Source organism: Trachypithecus francoisi, unplaced genomic scaffold (assembly GCF_009764315.1).
Source record: "Trachypithecus francoisi isolate TF-2019V2 unplaced genomic scaffold, Tfra_2.0 Lachesis_group12, whole genome shotgun sequence".
Classification (NCBI taxonomy): domain Eukaryota; kingdom Metazoa; phylum Chordata; class Mammalia; order Primates; family Cercopithecidae; genus Trachypithecus; species Trachypithecus francoisi.
The window spans coordinates 11,734,381-11,758,243 of NW_022681457.1; the positions used below are offsets into that span (position 1 = coordinate 11,734,381).

General features: G+C 41.3%; 1 protein-coding gene and 1 long non-coding RNA gene across 2 annotated transcripts in view; one reads left to right on the top strand and one right to left on the bottom strand.

Moving 5' to 3' along the window:
• The window catches only part of LOC117091786 (zinc finger protein OZF-like), a 47,647-nt gene that overhangs the window by 5,836 nt on the left and 17,948 nt on the right, over positions 1-23,863 (top strand). The window contains exon 2 of the mRNA XM_033224562.1: positions 16,758-16,966. The gene's annotated coding sequence lies outside the window, so the exon portion shown is untranslated. The remainder of the gene's footprint in view (positions 1-16,757; positions 16,967-23,863) is intronic.
• The window catches only part of LOC117091787, a 29,911-nt gene continuing 7,142 nt past the window's right edge, over positions 1,095-23,863 (bottom strand). The window contains exons 2-3 of the long non-coding RNA XR_004440522.1: positions 6,971-7,308; positions 1,095-3,415 (exon numbers count right to left, since the gene is read on the bottom strand). This is a non-coding gene — a long non-coding RNA (uncharacterized LOC117091787). The remainder of the gene's footprint in view (positions 3,416-6,970; positions 7,309-23,863) is intronic.

Genomic DNA, 23,863 nt, shown 5'->3' on the forward strand with positions numbered 1-23,863 from the left:
TTGAGCAGTATGGCCATTTTAACAATATTGATTCTTACAATTCATGAGCATAAAATGCTTTTCCATTAACTTTTGTCGTCTATTTTTTTTTCAGCAGTGTTTTGTAGTTCCCCTGGTAGATATGTTTCACCTTCTTGGTTATATATAGTCTAGGTTTTTTGTTTGTTTGTTTTGTTTTTCTTTCAACTATTATAAATAGAATAGAATTCTTTTTTTTTTTTTTTTGTGACAAAGTCTTGCTCTGTTACCCAGGCTGGAGGGTAGTGGCGCGATCTTGGCTCACTGCAACCTCTGCCTCCTGGGTTCAAGCAATTCTCCCACCTCAGCCTCCTGAGTAGCTGGGATTACAGGCACCCATCAACATGCCCGGCTAATTTTTCCATTTTGGTAGAGACAAGGTTTCACCAGTTGGCCAGGCTGGTCTTGAACTCCTGACCTCAGGTCGTCCACCTGCCTCGGCCTCCTAAAGTCCTGAGATTACAGGAATGAGCCAAAGCGCCCAGCCTAGTATTTCAAATACTTTTCTAAATTTCTGCCTTAATTTCATTGTTTACCTAAAAGTCATTCAGGAACAAGTTATTTAATTTCCATGTTATTATGTGGTTTTGAGAGATCTTCTTGGTATTGATTTCTATTTTTATTACACTGTGGTCCAAGAGTATGGCTGGCATGATTTCTGTTTGTTTTTTTTTTTTAATTGATTGAAACTTGCTTTAGCCTGAGCATGTTGTCCATCTTGGGGTATTTTCCATGTGCAGATGAGAATAATTTGTATTCTGTAGTTATGGCTTCTGTATTCTGTAAATGTCTATTAGGGCCAATTGGTCAAATGTCAAATTTAAGTCCAGGTTTCTTTGTTAGTTTTCTGCTCTGATGATCTGTCTAATGCTGTCAGTGGGGTGTTGAAGTCCCCTACTATTATTGTGTGGATGAGTCTTTTCATAGGTCTAGAACTATAGCTTTATGAAGCTGGGTGCTCCAATGTGGGGTACATACATGTTTAGATAGTTAAGTCTTCTTATTAAATTGAGGCCTGTATCATTATGAAATGCTTTTCTTTGTACTTTTTTACTTTTGTTGGTTTAAAGTCTGTTTTATCTGATCTAAGAATATCTACCTCTGCTCTTTTTTGTTTTCCATTTGCATGATAGATTTTTTCCAGCCTTTTACTTTGAGCCTATGGGTATTGTTACATGTGAGATGGACCTCTTGATGACAGCAGACAAATGAGTCTTTCTTTTTAAAATCAAACTTGCCACTCTATGCCTTTTGAGTAACGCATTTAGACCATTTATATTCTAGGTTAATAGTGATATGTGAGGTTTTCATCCTTTCATGAAGTTGTTACCTGGTTGCTTTGTAGGTTTTATTGTGTGGTTGCTTTATAGGATCTGAGGACCATATACTTCAGTGTATTTTTGTGGTAGCAGGTATTGTTCCTTTGTTTCCATGTTTAGAACTCCCTTACGGATCTCTTGTGAGGCTGGTCTAGTGGTAACAAATTCCCTTATTGCTTGCTTATCTGTAAAATATTTTATTTCTTCTTTGCTTATGAAGCCTGGTTTGGTGGGATATAAAATTCTTTGTTGGACTTTATTTTTTTCAGAATGCTGAAAATAGGCCCTCAATCCCTTCCAGCTTGCAAGGTTTCTGCTGAGAAGTCTGCTGTTGGCCTGATGGAATTCACTTTGTACATAATCTAATATTTTTCTGTAGCTGTCTTTAAGATTTTTTTCTTTACTATTGATGGTGGACAGTGTGGTGACTATATGTCTTGTCGATGCTTATTTTGTATAGTATCTCACAGGTGTTCTCTGGATTTCTTCTATCTGGATGTCTACCTCTCCAGCAAGATTAGGGAGATTTTCTTAAATTATTCTCTCAAATATGTTTTCCAGATCATTTACTTTTTCTCCTTCTCTCAGAAATGTCATTAATTCATAAGGTTGGTCACTTTATATAATCCCATTTTCTCAAAGACTTTATTATTTTTTTAAATTCTTTTTTTTGTTTGTTTGTTTGTCTGACCAAGTTTGTTTAAAAGACCATACTTCAGGTTCTGAAATTCATTCTTCTGCTTGCTCCAGTCTATTGATAAAGCTTTTAATTGTAGTTTGGAATTTCTTAAGTGAGCTTTTTCAATACCAGAAGTTCTGACGGATTTCTTTTTGACATGTTTATCTCTTCCTTCATTTACTGGATTGCTGTAGAAATATATTTGTGTTGAGTTTGAAGCTTTTTTTGGATGTTGCTGAGCTTCCTTGCAGTGCATGCTTTGGATTTATTGAACGCTTCTCTTAGTAAACAATAATAAAGTATATACCTAGTGACATTGGCCACAGCCATCTCTTATTCATGCATGCCATCTGCTGGCTAGTAGGCCAAACTGCACAATAGCTCAATATAAAGCCAGCCATGAGAAGTCCATAGGGCTATAAAAGCAAAGCCAAAAGATGGTACCAAATATACTCTATGCTCACATCTTCTATGGAGACAGGGAAAAGGACAGAAGAAATATATATATAGAGAAAGAAGAATCCTGTCTGCATGAAAATAATTACAAAAATTAGGAATACCAACATCTCCAGATGAGAAGCCATTGTAAGAATTCTGGCATCATGAAAAATCTGAATGTTGTGACACCACTGAAAGATTACACTAGCTCTTCAGCAGTGATCCCTAACCAAAATGGAAAACAAGAGATTACATATTAAAAAATTCAAAGCATGCATTCCAAGATGGACGAGGCTGCAATGGGCAGGCCCATGTACAGGCTTCCTGATAGCAGGCACAAGCACCAGTGTCAACCATGTACCCAGAGGTGTGACTAGCCATGAAGATCAGATGGGAAACCTCCTTGGCTCCAAGTTCTCTGCATGGAGTGAGGTGTTCTAGATGGCTGGAGGTCTGCCTGGGCTTGGACTATAGAGGACCCCACTGTACCACAATCTCTGCACAGAAAGGGTGAGGTGGCCACAGACTGCCTGTTTTATCACATCTCTGCCATTTGGTGATGATCTGCTTGCACAAATTATTTTAGCTTGCACAAATTATTTTATTATTTTTAAATTTTTTATTTTGTTCACTTTTCCAACGTGATGTATCAGTTATATTGACATAACCATTTATTTTTATTTTTGTTTTTGTGGGTACATAGTAGGTGTATATGTTTATGGGTTACATGAAATATTTTGATATGAACATGCAATGCATAATAATCACATCAGGATAAATGTGGTATCCATTACCCCCAAGAATTTATTTTTTGTGTTACAAACACAAAGATAGAGCTCCCAGAGGAATGGGCAGAATTCCATCTTTGCTGTTTTTCAGCCTTCACTGGTGATACCTCCAGGTACTGGAAAATTTGAGATAACTAGGGACTAGAGAGGACTCCCAGCAAACCACAGCAGCCCTATAGAAAAGTGGTCAAATTGTTAAAAGAAAAAAATACTCATCCAAAGGTCAGCAACTTCAAATATTAAAGGTAGATAAACCTACAAAGATGACAAAAAATCAGCACAAGAATGGTGAAAACACAAAAAGTCAGAGTGCCCTCTTTTCTCCAAGTGATCACATCACCTCTCCAGCAAGGGTTTGAAACTGGGCTGAGATGGCTGAAATGACAGAAGTAGAATTCAGAATATGGATTAAAAACAAACTTCAGTGAGCTAAAGGATTGTGTTTTAACCCAATGCAAGGAAACTAAAAAGTCATGATAAAGCATTGCATGAGCTGACAGACAAAATAGCCAGTGTAGAGAAGAATGCAACCAGCGTGATAGAACTGAAAAACACAATACAAGAATTTTAAAGTGCAACCACAAGTATTAATAGCAGGATAGACCAAGCAGAGGAAAGAATCTCAGAGCTTGAAGACTGCCTTTCTGAAGTAAGATAAGTAGACAAGAATAGAAAAAAAAGAATGAAAAGGAATGGACAAACCTCCAAGAAATATGGGATTGTGTAAAGAGAACAAATCTATGACTGGCTGGTGTACCCAAAAGAGATGGAGATAATGGAACCAATTTGGAAAACATATTTTAGGATATCATCCATGAGAACCCCGCCCCCCAACCTAGCTATCCAGGCCAACATTCAAATTCAGGAAATGCAGAGACACTCAGCAAGATACTCCATAAGAAGATCACCTCCAAGACATACAATCCTCAGATTCTTCAAGGTCAAAATGAATGAAAAAAATGTCAAGGGCAGTTAGAGAGAAATGCCAGGTTACCTACAAAGGGAAGCCCATCAGACTAACAGTGCACTTCTCAGCAGAAATTCTACAAGCCAGAAGAGATTGGAGGCCAATATTGAACATTCTTAAAGAAAAATTCCAACCTAGAATTTCATATTCGGCCAAAAGTAAACTTCATATGCAAAGGAAAAATAAGATTCTTTTCAGACAAACGTAAAGGGAAATTATTACCCCTGGATCTGCCTTACAAGAACTCCTGAAGGAAGCACTAAATATGAAAAGGAAAGACTTTTACCTGTCACTACAAAAACAATGAGGTACATAGACCAGTGACACTATAAAGCAACCATATAAACAAGTCTGCAAAATAACCAGCTAATATGATGACAGGATCAAATCCACACATATCAATACTAACCTTAATTGTAAATGGGCTGAAAGCCCCAATTAAAAAATACAGTGTGGCAAGCTGGATAAAGAACCAAGACCCATTGTTGTGCTATCTTCAAGAGACTCATCTCACATGGAGTCACACACATAGGCAAAATAAAGGGATGGAGGGAAATCTACCAAGCAAATGGAAAGCAGAAAAAAACAGGGGTTGCAATCCTAGTTTCTGACAGAACAGACTTTAAACCAACGAAGATCAAAAAAGACAAAGAAGGGCATTATGTAATGGTAAAGGGTTCCACAAGAAGATCTAGTCATTCTAAGTATATATGCACCCACCATGGGAGCACCCAGATTCATAAGACAAGTTATTAGAGACCTTAAAAGAGACTTAGACTCCCACACAATAATAGTGGGAGACTTTAACACCCCACTGTCAATATTAGAAAGATTTGAGACAGAAGATTAACAAAGATATTCAGGACCTGAACTCAGCTCTAGAACAAATGGACTTGATGGATATCTACAGGTATCTCCACCCAAAAACAACAGACTATACATTCTTTTCATTGCCACATGGCACTTATTCTAAAATTGATCACATAATCAGAACTAAAACAATCCTCAGCAAATTCAGAAGAATTGAAATAATAGCAAACAGTGTCTTGGACCACAGCACAATCAAATTAGAACTCAAGACTGAGAAATTCACTCAATATAGTTACATGGAGATTGAATAACCTGCTCCTGAATGACTTTTGGGTAAATAACAAAATAAAGGCAGAAATCAAGAAGTTCTTTGAAACTAATGGGAACAAAGGTACAACATGCCAGAATCTCTGGGACACAACTAAGGTGTGTTAAGAGAAAACTATATAACACAAACTGCCCACATCAAAAAGTTAGAAAGGTCTAATTGAACAACTCAACATCACAACTAAAAGAACTAGAGAACCAAAAGCAAACAAATCCCAAGGCTAGCAGAAGACAATAACAAAATCAGAGCTGAACTGAAAGAGATTGAGACACGAAAAACTATTCAAAAGATCAATGAATCCAAAAGCTGGTTCTTTTTAAAGAAATTAATAAAATTGATAGACTACTAGATAGACTAATAAAGAAGAAAAAAGAAGATTCAAATAGACACAATCAGAAATAATAAGCGGGATATTACCACTGACCCCAAAGAAATATCAACAATCATCAGAAAATATTATGAATACCCCTATGCACATAAACTAGAAAATCTAGAAGAAATGAATGAATTCCTGGACACATACACCCTCCCAAGGCTGAACCAGGAAGAAATTGAAACCCTGAACAGACCAAGAATGAACTCTGAAATTGAGTCAGTATAAAAACCCTATCAACCAAGGAAAAAAAAAAGCCCAGTTGAACTCACAGCTGAATTCTACCAGATGTATGAAAAAGAGCTGATATAATTCCTGCTGAAACTATATTAAAAAATTCAGAAGGGACTCCTAGTTTATTCTATGAGGCCAACATCATCTTGATACTGAAACCTGGCAGAGATACAAAACAAAAACAAAAACAAAACAAAAGGAAACTTCAGGCTAATATCCTTGATGAGCATTGATGCAAAAGTCCTCAACAAAATACTGGCAAACTGAATCCAGTAGCACATCAAAAAGTTTATTCACCGTGGGCTGGGCACGGTGGCTCATGCCTGTAATCCCAGCACTTTGGGAGGCCTAGGCAGGCGGATCACAAGGTCAAGAGATCGAGACCATCCTGGCCAACATGGTGAAACCCCTTCTCTACTAAAAATACAAAACTTAGCTGGGCGTGATGGTGCGTGCCTGTAGTCCCAGCTACTTGGGAGGCTGAGGCAGAAGAATTGCTTGAACCCGGGAGGCGGAGGTTGCAGTGAGCTGAGATCACGTCACTGCACTACAGCCTGGTGACAAAGCGAGACTCCATCTTAAAAAAGAAGGTTTATCCACTGTGATCAAGTAGTCTTCATCCCCAGGATGCAAAGTTGGTTCAACATACACAAATCAATAAATGTGATTCATTATGTAAACAGAATGAAAGACAAAAATCACATGATTATCTCAATAGATGCATAAAAGGTTTTCAATAAAATTCAACATCCTTTCATGTTAAAAATCTCAATAAACTACGTATTGAAGGAACATACTTCAAAATAATAAGAGCCATCTAAAACCCACAGCCAACACCATACTGAATGGGCAAAAGCTGGAACCATTTTTCTTCAAAACTGGCACAAGACAAGGATGCCCTCTCTTACCACTTCTATTCAGCATAGTATTGGAAGTTCTGGCCAGGGCAATCAGGGAAGAGAAAGAAATAAAGGACATTCAAATAGGAAGAGAGGACTGAGCATGGTGGCTCATACCTGTAATCCCAGCACTTTTCTGTCTTGAGGTACAGACTTGTTGCCAGCCTCAATGTACCTGTAGAAGGTGACTGGAGATCCAATAGGAACAGAATCCAAGACCTGCTTAAAGAAGCAGTCTGGCCATACTTTTGTAGAGCAGCTGTGCTGTGCTGGGGTACTGCTTCTGCTCCCAGTTGGATTGGACTCTTTCAAGCCTAGAGGCTGGAACAGTTAAGTCATCCAAATAGCAATTATGGCAGCCCACTCTTCCTTCTGGGAGCTCTGTCCCAGGACATTTTCAAATCTGTTGGCTGAGATCACTGGCGGGGATGGCTGGAGGCTCCAGTTGGGAGGTCCTGCCCAGTAAGGAGGAAGAGATCAGGGACTTGCTTAAAGAAGTAGCTAGGTCACATTTTGGCGGAACAGCTGTGCTGTCCTGGGGGATCCCTTCCACCCCTGGTCAGTTTGGACTCTCCAAGGCTACAGACTAGTATGGTTGAGTCACCCAAAAAGCAAAGATGGTGGCCCACCCTTACCAGGGAACTCTGTCCCAGGGAGAATTCAAATTTCTGTTGGCCAGAGAACACCAGTGGGGATGACTGGAGGCCCTGGTTGGGAGGTTCCACCCAGTGAGAAGGAATGGGATCAGGGACCCAGTTAAAGCAGCAGTCTGGCCATGCTTTTGTGGAGCCGCTGTGCTGTGCTGGGGTACTGCTTCTGACCTGGCTGCCTTGGGCTTTCCAAAGCTCACAGGCTGAAGCATCTACTAAATCACCCAAACAGCAGAGACGGTCGCCACCCTTCTCTCTCATAACTTTTTCCCAGGGAGAATTCAAATCTCTGTCAACCAGAGAACACCAGCAGGGGTGGCTGGAGTCCCTGGTTGAAAGGCTCTGCACATTAAGGAGAAACAGATTAGGAACCTGCTTAAAGAAGCAGGCCATGTTTTGGTGGAGCAGCCATGCTGTTCTGGGGAATCTCTTCTGCCTCTAGGCTGTTTGGACTCTCCAAAGTGTGCAGGCTGGAATGGCTGAGTCATCCAAAAGCAAAGATGGTGGCTCACCTTTCTCCCCAGGAACTCCCTGCCAAGGAGAATTCAAATCTCTGTCAGCCAGAGAACACCAGCGGGGGTGGCTGGAAGCCCTAGTTGGGAGGTCCTACCCATTGAGGAGGAATGGATAAGGGACCTGCCTAAAGAAGCAGTCTGGCCACGTTTTGGCCACAGTCACGTTTGGCTGTGTTGGGGCATCCTTCTGCCCTCAACTGGTGAATCCGTTTGGATTCACCAAGGCCCTCAGGCTGGAACGGCTGAGTCATCCAAACAGCAAAAATAGTGGCCTGGCCCTTTCCCTGGGAATTTCATCCCAGGTAGGGGTGAAACTGTTGCTGGTGGTTGGATGGAATTCCAAGCCAGTGGGTCTTTTCCTGTGAGGCACAAAGTGGGGCCTGCAGACCATTGCTACTTGGCCCTCTGGCTTCAGCCCCCTGCCTAGAATTACATATGGAGGTCCAGCTTCCTATCTGCTGGAGTTGCAATCACTTTTGCTGGGAAGCCCAAAGCTAGAGTATATAAAGCTCCTGGGCCCCTGCGCATGCCTGAGCGACTGCTCTGCTGAGACTGCATGCAGATCTGTATGTCAGACTGAAGGCCCTAGTGGAGGGGGTTCACAAGGGGGTCTCCTGACCCGAAGGTCAGGAGAAGATCCATGGAGAAGCATGGTCTCCCCAGGTTGCAAATTCACTCACTGCTTCTCTCTGTGGGGGAGGTTCTGCTGGCTCTTATGTTGCTCCCTGGTGAGCCATCCTCCTTTTTTTTTTTTTGAGACAGTCTCCCTCTGTTGCCCAGGCTGGAACACAGTGGCATGATCTCGGCTCACTGCAACCTCTGCCTCCCAGGTTCAAGTGATTCTTGTGCCTCAGCCTCTTGAGTAGCTGGAACTACAGGCATGCACTGCCATGCCTGGCTAATTTTTGTATTTTCAGTAGTCACAGGGGTTTTTTATGTTGTCAAGCCTGGTCTCGAACTCCTTACCTCAAGTGATCTGCTTGCCTAACCCTCCCAAAGTGTTGGGATTACACATGTGAACCACCATGCCAGTTCCTTTTTCTTCTCTTTTGATGTAGGTACTTATAGCTATAGTATTCCCGCTTAGAACTGCTTTGTCTGTATCCCATAGGTTTTGGTATGTTGTGTTTCCATTATCATTTGTCTCAAGACATTTTTCAATTTCCTTCTTAATTACTTCTTTGACCCACTCATCATTCAGGAGCATATTGTTTAATATCTATGTATTTGTGTATTTCCCAAAACTTCTCTTTTTAATGATTTCTAGTTTTATTTCACTGTGATCAGAGAAGATGCTTGATATTACTTTAATTGTTTGAATGTTTTAAGATTTGTTTTGTTACCTAACATATTGTCTATCCTTAAGAATGATCTGTATGGTGAGGAAAAGAGTGTGTAATTTTGCATCTGTTGGATGAAATGTTCTGTAAATATCTGTTAGGTCCATTTGGTCTATAGTGCAGATTAATTTGATGTTTCTTTTTTTTTTTTTTGAGACAGAGTCTCGCTCTGTCGCCCAGGCTGGAGTGCAGTGGCCAGATCTCAGCTCACTGCAAGCTCCGCCTCCTGGGTTTACGCCATTCTCCTGCCTCAGCCTCCCAAGTAGCTGGGACTACAGGCGCCCGCCATCACGCCCGGCTAGTTTTTTTTGTATTTTTTTTTAGTAGAGACGGGGTTTCACCGTGTTAGCCAGGATGGTCTCGATCTCCTGACCTCGTGATCCGCCCATCTCAGCCTCCCAAAGTGCTGGGATTATAGGCTTGAGCCACCACGCCTGGCCTTAAATTTGATGTTTGTTTACTGATATTCTGTCCAAGAGCTCTGACCCATGCTACAAGCGAGGTGTTGAGCTCTACAGGTATTACCATATTGGGGTCTCTCTCTCTCTTTAGCTCTAGGAATATTTGCTTTTTATATCTGGGTGCTCCAGTTTTGACTGCATATATGTTTAAAATTGTTATATCTTCTTGATGAACTGACCTTATCATTATATAGTGACCTTCTTTGTTCCTTCTTACAGTTTTTGTTTTGAAATCTATTTTGGGCCGGGCGCGGTGGCTCAAGCCTGTAATCCCAGCACTTTGGGAGGCCGAGACGGGCGGATCACGAGGTCAGGAGATCGAGACCATCCTGGCTAACACGGTGAAACTCTGTCTCTACTAAAGATACAAAAACTAGCCGGGTGAGGTGGCGGGCGCCTGTAGTCCCAGCTACTGGGGAGGCTGAGGCAGGAGAATGGCGTAAACCCGGGAGGCGGAGCTTGCAGTGAGCTGAGATCCGGCCACTGCACTCCAGTCCGGGCGACAGAGCGAGACTCTGCCTCAAAAAAAAAAAAAAAAAAAGAAATCTATTTTGTGTGTTATAAATATAGCTACTCCTGCTCTTTCTTGGTTTCCATTGGTATGGAATATCTTTTCCATCCTTTTATTTTCTGTATATGTGTTTGTTTCATAGATGAATTGTGTTTCTTGTAGACAACAGATCTTGGGTCTTATGTATTTCTTCATTCAGCCAGTCTGTGTCTTTCGATGGGAGAGTTTAGTCCACTTACATTCAGTGTTATTATTGATTGGTAAAGACTTACTCCTGCTATTTTATTTATTTTCTGGTGGTTTTATCTTTTCTTCCTTCTTTCCTTCCTTCATGTTTTCCTTCATGTCCTAAGCCAAAAGAACAAAGCTGGAGGCATCATGCTACCTGACTTCAAACTATACTACAAGGCTACTATCACCAAAACAGCATGGTACTGGTACCAAAACAGAGATATAGACCAATGGAACAGAACAGAGCCCTCAGAAATAATACAACACATCTACAGCCATCTGATCTTTGACAAACCTGACAAAAACAAGAAATGGGGAAAGGATTCCCTATTTAATAAATGGTGCTGGGAAAATTGGCTAGCCATAAGTAGAAAGCTGAAACTGGATCCTTTCCTTACTCCTTAAATGAAAATTAATTCAAGATGGATTAGAGACTTAAATGTTAGACCTAAAACCATAAAAACCCTAGAAGAAAACCTAGGGAATACCATTCAGGACATAGGCATGGGCAAGGACTTCATGTCTGAAACACTAAAAGCAACGGCAACAAAAGCCAAAATTGACAAATGGGATCTAATTAAACTAAAGAGCTTCTGCACAGCAAAAGAAACTACCATCAGAGTGAACAGGCAACCTACAGAATGGGAGAAAATTTTTGCAATCTACTCATCTGACAAAGGGCTAATATCCAGAACCTATAAAGAGCTCAATCAAATTTACAAGAAAAAAACAACCCCATCAAAAAGTGGGCAAAGGATATGAATAGACACTTCTCAAAAGAAGACATTCATACAGCCAACAGACACATGAAAAAATGCTCATCATCACTCGCCATCAGAGAAATGCAAATCAAAACCACAATGAGATACCATCTTACACCAGTTAGAATGGCAATCATTAAACAATCAGGAAACAACAGGTGCTGGAGAGGATGTGGAGAAATAGGAACACTTTTACACTGTTGGTGGGACTGTAAACTAGTTCGACCATTGTGGAAAACAGTGTGGCGAGTTTCCTCAAGGATCTAGAACTAGAAATACCATTTGACCCAGCCATCCCATTACTGGGGATATACCCAAAGGATTATAAGTCATGCTGCTATAAAGACACATGCACATGTATGTTTATTGCAGCACTACTCACAATAGCAAAGACTTGGAATCAACCCAAATGTCCATCAGTGACAGACTGGATTAAGAAAATGTGGCACATATACACCATGGAATACTATGCAGCCGTAAAAAAGGATGAGTTCATGTCCTTTGTAGGGACATGGATGCAGCTGGAAACCATCATTCTCAGCAAACTATCGCAAGAACAGAAAACCAAATACCGCATGTTCTAACTCATAGGTGGGAATTGAACAATGAGATCACTTGGACACAGGAAGGGGAGCATCACATACCGGGTCCTATTGTGGGGAGAGGGTAGAGAGGAGGGATAGCATTAGGAGATATACCTAATGTAAATGCAGCTCACCAACATGGCACATGTATACGTATGTAACAAACCTGCACGTTGTACCCTAGAACTTAAAGTATAATAATAATAAAAAAAAGGTCTTAAGCCGAAAATCATAAAAGATAACTGAGTTAGGGCTATGCATCTTACTCAGTCCCACTCCTACCTCATCAAATACTTTTTATTATTTCTAAACTTTCCTCTCAGAGTTCACCGCTAAATATTAGAACTTCTTTTTTAATGCATATTTGCAGAGAGATTTAATTATTCATAGAATCGCATTTGTAACTTTGTAAATCCCCAAAGTCACATGTAGTATCTTGGCAAGTAAAGTTTTAAATGAAAATTATTTACTATGCCACTCTTGAAAATTGTTCTAGTCAAGCTACTATTTGCAACAGAGCTATACATTGTGGCACCCACAATGTGGAATTCTGGTTTTAAAATTCTAATTGCTGTAATAGTTTGCCTGATTATCATCCTTATAACAGGGTTAATAATTGCAGGAAAAATTTAGTCAAGGTTGTTTTGCTTATAGCAGGACTAACAGTTATGGATAAGAAGTAAGCATGAAAGTTATACTATCATTAAGTTTGATAAGACTTTTTACTAAAGGCTGGTAATACGATGCACTCTATGAAAAGGTTATAAAGGAAGAGTTTTTACATAAGGAAGGATTTTGTATGGTCAATTCTTGTACTAAAGGGAAATAACTGGTTGTTTAAAGAAAGGATGTTTAGGACAAATCAAAAAGTTTAAATATGTTGTAAAAAGGCGTATAAAAGTCATAAAAGAATAAAAGAAAGGAACTGTCAAAATTAATGCTAAAGTTATTTTAGCCACCCAATAATGTATTCCTCCCTGTCATATTGCAAGTTGTGAAAATGGCCTACGCCTAAAGTTATTCTCTAATGGTACGTTAAGGGGGAAATGTATGCTTTTCTCTAGGAAAAAGTTACTTCTGTATTAACGTTTCTGGTAATGTACACCGACATCTAGTGGAGGTAAACCAGTATTGCAATCCATTAGTGTAAAAGGTGTCAAACTCTACTGTTGGTTATGGTCTATAGGGCCTCCCACTAACAGTGGTAATCTTAATACTTGTATCCTAACCCTACATTTTAAACCTTCTTGTAAAATGTATCCCTCTTCACCTAGAAGCAATTAAACTTTAAATGGTGCTGCAAGCAGAACCACACATAGATATGCCATTCTTCTGAGAACCTTAGATGAACCACAGGAGAAGGCCCAACTGCTGTTCCCCACCCCACACACCCCTTTTCAGCAGGCAGTAGCCAGAAAGAATCATCATCTAACCCCCTAACAGCAGTTAGGTTTACTTCTCTTTGAGGGGTCGGATATCACAGGAGTTATTAAGAAATCATTTTAGGCATATAGTAAGGGGAAAGGTAGAGATTTTCCTGTAATAAGAAATAACGCCAGACAATCTCTTTTCTGACCAAAAAGGGGACTTCAAGGGCCAGGCTGACAACCTTTGATATGCAAATGCTGGCCACTAGAAACTAGATCCACTCAGTATGGTGTTTCCCACCGTCTTCTCCTTGTTACCACCTGTGCAAAGTGTGATGGACACCTCCAAATAACACCATGTGTTCAAACCATCATGGTGACCCACATTTGCATATTAAAGGGCGAAGGTGAGAGGGCCTGGTTTTTCTCAGGCTACACGAATAACACACCTGGTCAAACCAATCCTTTGGGCCCTATGCAAACCAGACACCGCCTCCTCCAGCCTCCCGATACAAGGGACTGCCTTTCTGCTGTGCACAGGGTCTATCTTTGTTCCTGTCCCTTGTCTCAGCACGGGGGAGCTGTTCTCATCTTTGTTCCTTCTTTCTTGCCTATTACACTTTTCACTCCTTAAAACCACTCTACATGTGTCCATGTCATTAATCCTATCAGCACCAGACCAAAAAGCCTGGGGATCCTCCAGTTATCGAAGCTGTATCAAAATGAACTTTGGCCTGCTCTGTCCCAATCTCTCTATCCCTTGCATCTTACCCGGTCGCAGAACAAGTGGTGGCTCTAAGATTGCACAGGTACAATGACTACGAACCTGGGAAGGCTGTGGTGCTTCTTTAGATGGCTGGTGAATCTATCTGGATTGAAGGGATTCCTTTTCCCAGCAATAATTTTACAGACCTGAGACGTTTGCAAGATGAAGTTGTGTTGAGGGATGAAGATGTCGTTACGCTTTCTTACCCAAAGTCAGGTAAGGAAGTGGGACCTGAAACTGAAGAAGGGATGGGGTGAAGAGACCGATGGAGTGCCTTCTTTATACCCTGCACTTGGGCATGCTTTGGTGGATGGCGTGGGGGTTTTTTGTGTGTGTGTTTTTGAGACAGAGTCTCGCTCTGTTGCCCAGGCTGGAGTGCAGTGGCACGATCTCACTGCAAGCTCCGCCTCCCGGATTCATGCCATTCTCCTGCCTCAGCCTCCCAAGTAACTGGGACTATAGGTGCCCATAGTGTGGTGTTTTTTTTTTTTTTTTTTTTGAGACGGAGCCTCGCTCTGCCGCCTGGGCTGGAGTGCAGTGGCCGGATCTCAGCTCACTGCAAGCTCCGCCTCCCGGGTTCACGCCATTCTCCTGCCTCAGCCTCCCGAGTAGCTGGGACTACAGGCGCCCGCCACCACGCCCGGCTAGTTTTTTGTATTTTTTTAATAGAGACGGGGTTTCACCGTGTTAGCCAAGATGGTCTCGATCTCCTGACCTCGTGATCCGCCCGTCTCGGCCTCCCAAAGTGCTGGGATTACAGGCTTGAGCCACCGCGCCCGGCCAGTGTGGTGTTTTAACAAAGCTTCTACTCAGAGAGACGGATTAAGCCAGACACATATAATGCAAATGAATGTGATTACTGGGGCACTGTAGAGACAGAGACATGAGCTCCCATGCAAGCTAAGGCAGATTTAAGTGATCATGCAGGATGGTTAGAGGGGGCTGATTATTGAAAGAATTTCGGTGAAAAAATAAACATTTATCCTTAGATGCTGAGCGTGAATGTGAGATTGTTAGATGTAAAAGAAAAAATATTCTGACACTTGTGTCAATGGTGAGGAAGGATATTCACAACAATTGCAACAGGGGAGAGAGAGCAAACAACTCTGAAGATAGCAATGATAGTTGGGTTTTTGTAGCCAATTATCAGAGTAAAGTGGTCAGTGGGTGGGAAATTACAAAGAGCAACTTGATTAGGTATCAAGAGTAGAATCCTTGCTAAAGGCAGGCCAAAGACTTAGACATTAACAGCAGAAGATGAGAAACCTGATCAGATATCAAGGATGGGGGGATCCTCATTATGCTTGTTGAAACTGGGTGCAGCAAGGATGGACACAGATGTCCAAAGTCCAGGCCTAGTCAGGAAGAGGGCTCAGGGAAGCCTAAGTCAAGTCTGATCGAGGAGAGGGTCTTTGCCAGATGGCAGTGTTTTGATCTATTACACTACAGACATTGTAGGCCACATAATACATTTTCAGAGGGAAGAGGGCTGTCCTGTGCATTGTAAGAAGCTTAGTATCATCCCTGGGCCCTGCCCACTGGAGTCAGTAGCATACTCAAGTGTGACAACTCAAAATGTCTGCAGTCACTGTTAATTTCTCCTTGAGGTGGGTACAGTTTACTCCAGCTGAGAACCATTGTATTAGGCATGGATGAGGAAGAAGGCACATACATAGGGCTCAGGTTTCAGGCAAAGAATAGTAGGCATGTGTTGGTGTCATGCATTGAGGAAGAGAGAGCTGGTGGAGAAGCATATACAGGTAAGCTGGGATTATCAAGTGTAACGGATACTACGGTGTAACTAGAGGAAGAATATGAGAGGTGAGAAAATGGGAGTGAAAATATTGTAATATTTAGCAAGTGCATGCGTGCAGTGGTTCAATGGTCTCTTCTGTGTATTAAGACTATTTGGTACCACTGTTTTACTGGGCTGGGCTTCTTTCACTTAATTTCTTCCAGTTTCCCCCAAGTTGGCTACACATGACAGTTTTGCTGTTTTTAAAATGATATTGAGCAGTGGGAGCAAGAGTATTAGGGCATCCAACAGCTCAAAGGTGGAAGCAGCCCAAGTGTCCATTGATGAACAGATAAACAGAATGTGCTCTCTACATACAATGGAATATTAATCACTCTTATAAAAGAGGAAGTTCTAATACACGGTACCACATGGATGGATCTTGAGGGTACTAAGTAAAAGTCAGGCATGAAAGGATAAATATTGTATGATCCAGTCATAGGAGGTACTGGGTGTAGAAATATTTATAGAGAGGGAAAGTAGTGTGGTGGTTGCAAGAGAATAGGAAGAGTTGCTTTTTAATGTTTACAGAGTTTCAATTTTGCAAAGAGAAAAGCATTCTGGAGATGGATGGTGGTGATGGTTGCACAATAACGGCCTATTTACTGAACTGAACACTTACAAATGGTTAAGCCAATTTGTTTGTATTTTACCACAATTTAACATTTTAAAAGTTGGTTTTTTTAAAGAGTACTATGACAAAACAAGGTAAAGATGGCCACGTAAAAGTGAAAGGAACAGAGCATCTCTAGAATAAAGCATCAGTTGAATGCACTTAAGACACGAAGTAAGATGAGGAATGAAAACACCAGTTGCATTGATGGACAGGGGCATTATTGCTGGAATAACACATTGTCTTTAAGATGTAGTGGTGGGGTCCATGTCACATTGTAATAGGTGACACCCTCTTCTTTTTTATTCAGGAACCGTTTGGATGGTGGAGATCATCAGTCTGATCCACTCCAAGGGAGATCCTACTTGGGTCCAATCTGTTGTTCCCTGGGATCGTTCCCCATGGATAGACGTTAAACAGGAGAAAGCAGGTTTGGAGAGTCAGAAGAGCCCACACCTCTACACCTCCCACCTTCCTATTCAGTTCTTCCCCAAGTCATTCTTCAATTCCAAGGTCAAGGTGAGTTAATAATGGCATGTTAGTGTGGACCACCTTATTGACTTCCCTGAAAGACTGTGTTTTAGGGACAGAGTTAAAATGTGATTCCCTAAACTATGCATATTAGAAAATCTTGTTCCAATCTACTGTGTCATTTATAAGACAATGTTTCCAGTATTTCCCCAGGAAATCCTCAGCCTTCAGTTAAGTAAATCCTGGCTACATCCCCAAAACTGAGGCCCCCAACATTAATATGCTCATGTGGAAAGCACCTTAGTTGTAAACCAGCACCTGTATTTTGGAGGAAATGTGGGTGTGACACTCATATTTGAAATCCAGCGTGGTTTTTCTATTCAGGATAGTAATCATGACATGGGGCATTTCGTTCCCGATTGACAGCTCCATGGGTCTCCCATACATAATTTCAGGAGCTCCACATGAAGCCTCTAGCATTGAGTAACCCTCAATGTGATAAATGTGAACTTTTTCTCATTATAGATTATTGCTTAAATCAAAACTTACCAAAACTATCAAAATTGTATAAAACTGCCTCCAAATGTCTTAGGTGATGTGGCAGTAACAGTATTATCAAAATGTTCTAATATTACAGTGTCACATGCTATATTTCTATTTGCTTATTTACTGTCAGATTCATTTATTTTACTGTATACACCATGATTTTGAAGATCATGTCATTTTTTTCCCCAATTTTTACTGTTTTACGCTGACTTGGCTGATGCTTAAAACATTGTAGAGATACAAGAAAATACTGGAAAAAATAAATTAAAAAATAAAGTAAGAAAAATAGCCCAAGACCAAGCTCCATAAAACAATTATGACTGTAAAACAATTATGATAAAACAATTTATAACAGAAAATTCCAACTTGAACTTTGGGTCCAGACTGTGTTTATGGGCAAATAGTGCAGGATGTTTGAAGCACAGTTTGTGTGTGTTTAAACTGGCAGTACTGATCCTTCCATGTATTTGTTCCTGATTATTTATTAACTTAGAATATGCATCCATTCTTTATTCCTTCATATGTTTAGGTATTAAGCTCCTATTATGGGTCAAGGTTTGAATCAGGATTGGGAAGAAGGTAATGATTATGATGACCTCAAGCCACAACGTAAATAAATTTACAGATTAGTATTTGGGAAAAGACAAAGAATAGATGTACATTTATTTTCTGTGGTGCCAATATTATTTACTGACAGCCTCATTAATACCAGACACCAGTGTGTACTTGGTGAAAAACATCTACTTTAAGATATGCAATAAATACATGAAAGGATGAGACAGGGAGAAAAATATAGGGAAAGTACCAAATTGTCCCAGAAGGTAAATGCAGGGTCTGCTGATGGAGTTATGCAGATGGAGGATTTGATAACTGTCTTGTAGCGGAACAATCAGAGATGGGAGAGAACGAACAGAATTCAGGAGAGCCTTTATTAAGGTGATCACCTGGCTCAGTAGGACTAGCGTCCAGGAAAGTCCGAGCACCGAACAAAGACAGCAGCCACCTTTTAAACAGTGGTGGGAATTACGTGATGCAGGAAGCGTACTTACAGAAGTGAGAAGAAAGGTAGTTGTTACTCCATGTCTTACATCCTTGGACATACATGGTTCTGTAACATATACTTATCAATCTTATGACCTTGCAGCTGTGCTGGGGAGGTAAGCAAGAATTCACAGAGCTCTAAGGAATGTGAAACTGGGGAGTATAGATAAGGCTCACTGAGCACAGAAGGAGCACAGGTTGTTAATATTAGGGTGGGGGGTGAAGGGGGACGGGATGGCGGGGCACTATATTATACTAAGCCCTGAGGGGAAAGTTGATTTCCTGACTTCACATATTGTAAAATTCATTAATTTCCTCTTCAGTCTCAGTGAGGAGAAAACCAAGAGTGTATAACTGATGCCATTTACCCCGTATCCTTTGTGGAATTCTTATAATTTTTACTTTTGCCTACAATACAAAAACTGCTTATGGGGTTATTGTCCTTTCAAGAGTCAGCAGTGTTTTACAGCAATTCCATCAGGAAAGAAAATGTTGTCTTTTATATATACTCCTTTACTGTTTCTCAGGTTCATCCCTGGACCTGCACTATGATTCCTGCACAGACTGAAGGAGTTCTTTTCAAACTGGTTGTCATGTAGGTTGTGGGCAATAAAAATTCTCATAGCTTTGCATGTTTCTAAGATTACCTTGATTTTCTTTCTCACCTTGAAGGATATTTTCATAGGATATAGCATGAAGTGTTTTTTTTTTTTTTTCTTCAGCACTTTACAATTTTCCATTCGTGTTAGGCCTCCATTTTTTTGGATGAGAAGTCAGAGGGCCTTTTTTCTCCTGTCTGTGATGTGTCTGTTTTTGTCTGGCTACGTTCAACGACTGAGCTGGATGCCAAGGGTGTTAAGGGACTGTTCATAGTCACTGCTGTGTGTTAACAAGTTTGGGAGTGAGGAATAATACAACATAGTCACTGCTATTTGGTAAATGTCTGGTAATCTTGCCTCATGCATGCAAAGCCCAGCTCTCAGCCATATGTATACAGAGGCCCCGACACAGACTTTATCATTACACAATACTTATACATATTTTGGAGATACATGCAGTATTTTGATACATGCATACAATGTATAACGATAAACGAGGACAACTGGGACTCCATTACCCCAAATCTTCACCCATGTTGGGAACATTCCAATTCCTCTCCTCCAGCAATTTTGAATTACACCACAAAATATTGCTAGCTATAGTTGTTCTACTGTACTGTCAAACACTAGATCTTATTCCCTCTGTCCAGTTGTATTTTTGTACCTGGGAACAAACCTCTCTTCTTCTCATGTCCCTTCCCAGCCTGTGGAAGCCACCAGTCAACTCTCTACCTCCATGAGATCCACAGTTTTAGTTCCCACATATGAATGAGAACATGTAATATTTGTCTTTCAGTCCCTGGCTTATTTCACTTAATATAATGCCCCCAGTTCCATTCCACATTGCAACAAATGACACAATTTCATTTGTTTTGATGGCCGAATAACATTCCATTGTATGTACGACACTGCCTTCATCAAATGGCCAAGAGGTACACAAAAACTGCTAAGCATCACTCATCATCAGGGAAGTGCCAATCAAAACCATAAAGAGATATTCTCTCACCCCAGTGAAAATGCTTTTTATTAAAAAGACAAAAAAAAATACAGATGCTGGCGAGGATATGGAGAAAGAGGAACCCTCCCATGCCACTGGTGTGAATGTAAATTAGTACAGCCGCTATGGAAAACAGTGTGGCTCTTCCTTGACAAACTAAAAAGAGAATTAACCTATGATCCAGCAATCCTACTGCTGAGTATGTATCCAAAAGACAGAAAACTAGTGTACGAAAGACGTATCTGTGTTTACAGAAAAAGACTTCTGAGGCATCCTTCCCATAGACTGCCTTCCTTCCTAATGACTGTCTGTTAATTCCTTCCACTTCAGCTGCCTGAACCCCCAACCTCTGCCTCCTCAGTTCAGCATGACTGCTCTACTTGGCCCTGATTCCAGCTCAGTCCACTGTGGTAGAGGAATTATCCCCAGGCAGAGAATAGGGAGATCATGGGGCTCCACTTGCTGGATACCCTTCTCATGTGGATATCAATCTTGCATGACCCTTTCTCACTGGCTGAAAGTGTTGCCTGATACAATTCGTGTGGGTTTCTCGGTTTCTACATCAGGAAGCTTCGTCTAACACCAGCCTCTCTGTCAACCAGAAGGAGACATGCTGTTTTCTTACTATTGTCTGAAGGGGTTAAGAAGGGAGAATTCATTAGGAGATTAGTGAGGCTGGGAAATTGCTTGTTATTTTTTTTTTTTTTCTTTCAGGGGCATAAGTTTTATGACAAGAAATATTTTCAAAGAATTAGAGAGTGTGCTGTTAAAAAATTTAAAAAACAATATATGATTACTTTTCTTCCATCTTTATTGAGATATGACTAAGAAGTTAAAAAATAGATATATTTAGGGTATACAACATAATATTTTGATGTACACATAATTGTGAAATAATTACCACAATCAACCTAATTAACATATCCTCTCACATAGTTACCAGTGTGTGTGTGTTGTGTGCGGTGAGAACATCTGAGATACCATTAGCAAATTTTAGGTATACATTAGGATTCATGAGATTCATCATGCTATATATTAGTTCTATAGTAATTTTTCATTTTATAGCTAAACATTTGTTCCCTTTGACAAACATCTCCCTGGTCCTCCATCCCCAGCTGCTGATAACTAGCATTCTATTCGGTTACTTAGGTTATTTTCAGATTCCACATATAAGTAAAGTCATGTTGTGTGTGTGTTAGTCTTTTCTCATAATGCTACAAAGAAATACACGAGATTGAGCAATTTATAAGCGAAAGAGGTTTAACTGACTCACTACAGGACTAACTGGTTCTGTAGACTGTACAGGAAGCATAGCAGCTTCTGTTTCTAGGGAGGTGTCAAGAAACTTCCAGTCACCACAGAAGGAAAACAGAGAGTGAAGCATCTCCACACGGTGAGAGCAGCACGAGGGAGGGTGAGAGGTGCTACATACTTTTAAACGGTAAAACAGATCTCACAAGAACTCACGCATTCTTGTGGTGACAGTACCATAAAGGGTAATGCTAAATCATTTATAAACAACTGCCCCATGATCCCATCACCTCCCACCAGGCCCCCCTCCAACACTGGGAATTTCAATTGAACATGAGACATGGGCAAGACATGGATCCAAATCATATTATTCCACCCCGGCCTCTTGCAAATGTCATGTCTTTCTCACATTGCAAAATATATCACTCATTCTCAACAGTTCCCCAAAGTCTTAACTCATTTCAGCATTAACTCATAAGCCCAAAGTCTCATCTGAGACAAAGCAAGTCCCTTCCACCTACACGCCTGTAAAATCAGCAGTTACTTCCAAGATACAATGAGGGTAAAAGCATCGAGTTGTGGCCTAATTACAGCTCACAGCTCCCATTCCAAAAGGGATGAATTGGCCAAGGGAAAGGGGCTACAGGCCCCATGCAAGTCCCAAACCCATTGGAGCAGTCATTAAATCTTAAATCTCCACAGTAATCTCCTTTGACTCCCTGTGTTGCATCCAGGGCACAGTGATGCAAAGGGGTGGGCTCCCAAGGCCTTGGGCAGCTCTGCCTCTTGTGGCTTTGCAGGCAGCGGCCTCCAGATCTGCTCTCATGGGCTGGCATTGAGTGCCTGTGGCGTTTCTACGTGCAGGGTACAAGCTGTCAGTGGATCTACCATTCTGGCGTCTGGAGAATAATGGCTGTTACACTACAATGCCCCAGCGTGCACTGTGTGTGGAGGCTCCCACCCCACATGTCCCCTATGCACTGCCTTGTCTCTCTGTGCCCGGCTTATTGCACTTTGCATGACGTCCTATTGCGTGCCTTTCAGTGCTTGGTGTTTAACTGCAATAATCTCATGGTCTCCTGTAAGTGTGCTGCATCTCGCCCTCTACTTGACTAATGGTACAAATCCCACTACATCTTGAGCCTCCTCTGCTTTGGTTTCCATCATAGGCCCTAATATGTAAAACATTGATCAATTCTTCATGATTAATTGTGCAGTTGCATGCCAAGTTGTCTCCATGAATATGTGGTTGTTTCTCAAACACACAAAGAAACAAGTCTTGAGCAGAACATAGAAGCTGAAAGACATTCATTACCCCTTCCTCTAACGCATCATTCACTCATCCAGCCAACATTTACTCAGTACTATGTGCTAACCCATCTACAGTGCCCTTTGCAAGTGTTATGTTTAACCTCACATTGTCACGTAACACTTAAAAAAGGCGGCCGTCCGCGGTGGCTCAGGCCTGTAATCCCAGTACTTTGGGAGGCCGAGGCAGAAGGATCACGAGGTCAGGAGATTGAGACCATCCCGGCTAACACAGTGAAACCCCATCTCTACTGAAAAATACAAAAAATTAGCCAGGCATGGTGGCGGGCGCCTGTAGTTCCAGCTACCCGGGAGGCTGAGGCAGGAGAATGGCGTGAATCTGGGAGGCGGAGCTTGCAATGAGCCGAGATCGTGCCACTGCACTCCAGCCTGTGCGACAGAGTGAGACTCCACCTCAAATAAATAAATAAATAAATAAATGAGAATATTAACTGTCTGTCCCAAGAAACATTAACCATATCTACCCTCCACATATATTGCAGGCTCTGTAAACTCCTGTTTCTTTCTTCCCTGCACAGCTGCAAGGTCACATGACAGATAAGCATAAGCTGCAAACTAAGGTTTCCCAGACAGGTAAGACATGTTGCAAAAGTGTCACAGCAGCCTTTGTTCTCGCTTCTGTAAGCCTGCTTCCTGCTTCACATAGTGCCTGCCCCAAAATGCTTAAAGGGGACTCATTTTCTTTGTTCTGGGCTCAGACTTCCAGGACACATGTCTGCTGAGCTGGTGTACACCTTAAACACTTTCCTGCACTCCATTCGGTCTCTCCGGTTCCTTAATTTTCCACATCAGTGGTACTTTCTTAAATTTGATTAAAAATGAAATATTATTAACGTGTCAGGTCATCCGCAGACATCGATATCAGATTGCAATCAGCTAGTGAGCATCTACCCAGTGCTCAAGTTTTGAAAGTAGGAATACTGTTTAGGAAGACTCATTTAGAGCAGTGTTTCCTAACAGGGCTGACTTGAGCCCCCAGGGGATATTTAGCAGTGTCTGGAGTTATTTTTGTTCACTACAACTGGTTGTGGGGGCTGGAGAGTGTTAGCAGGTTTGCACCTAGCATCTAGTGGCTGGAGATCAGGGATGCTGCTCAATATCCTACAATTGAGAAGCAGGGATCCCTCCTATGGGCTTCCCAAAAATGGCACTTCTTTTATTTAAGGATGCTGAATATAGTCC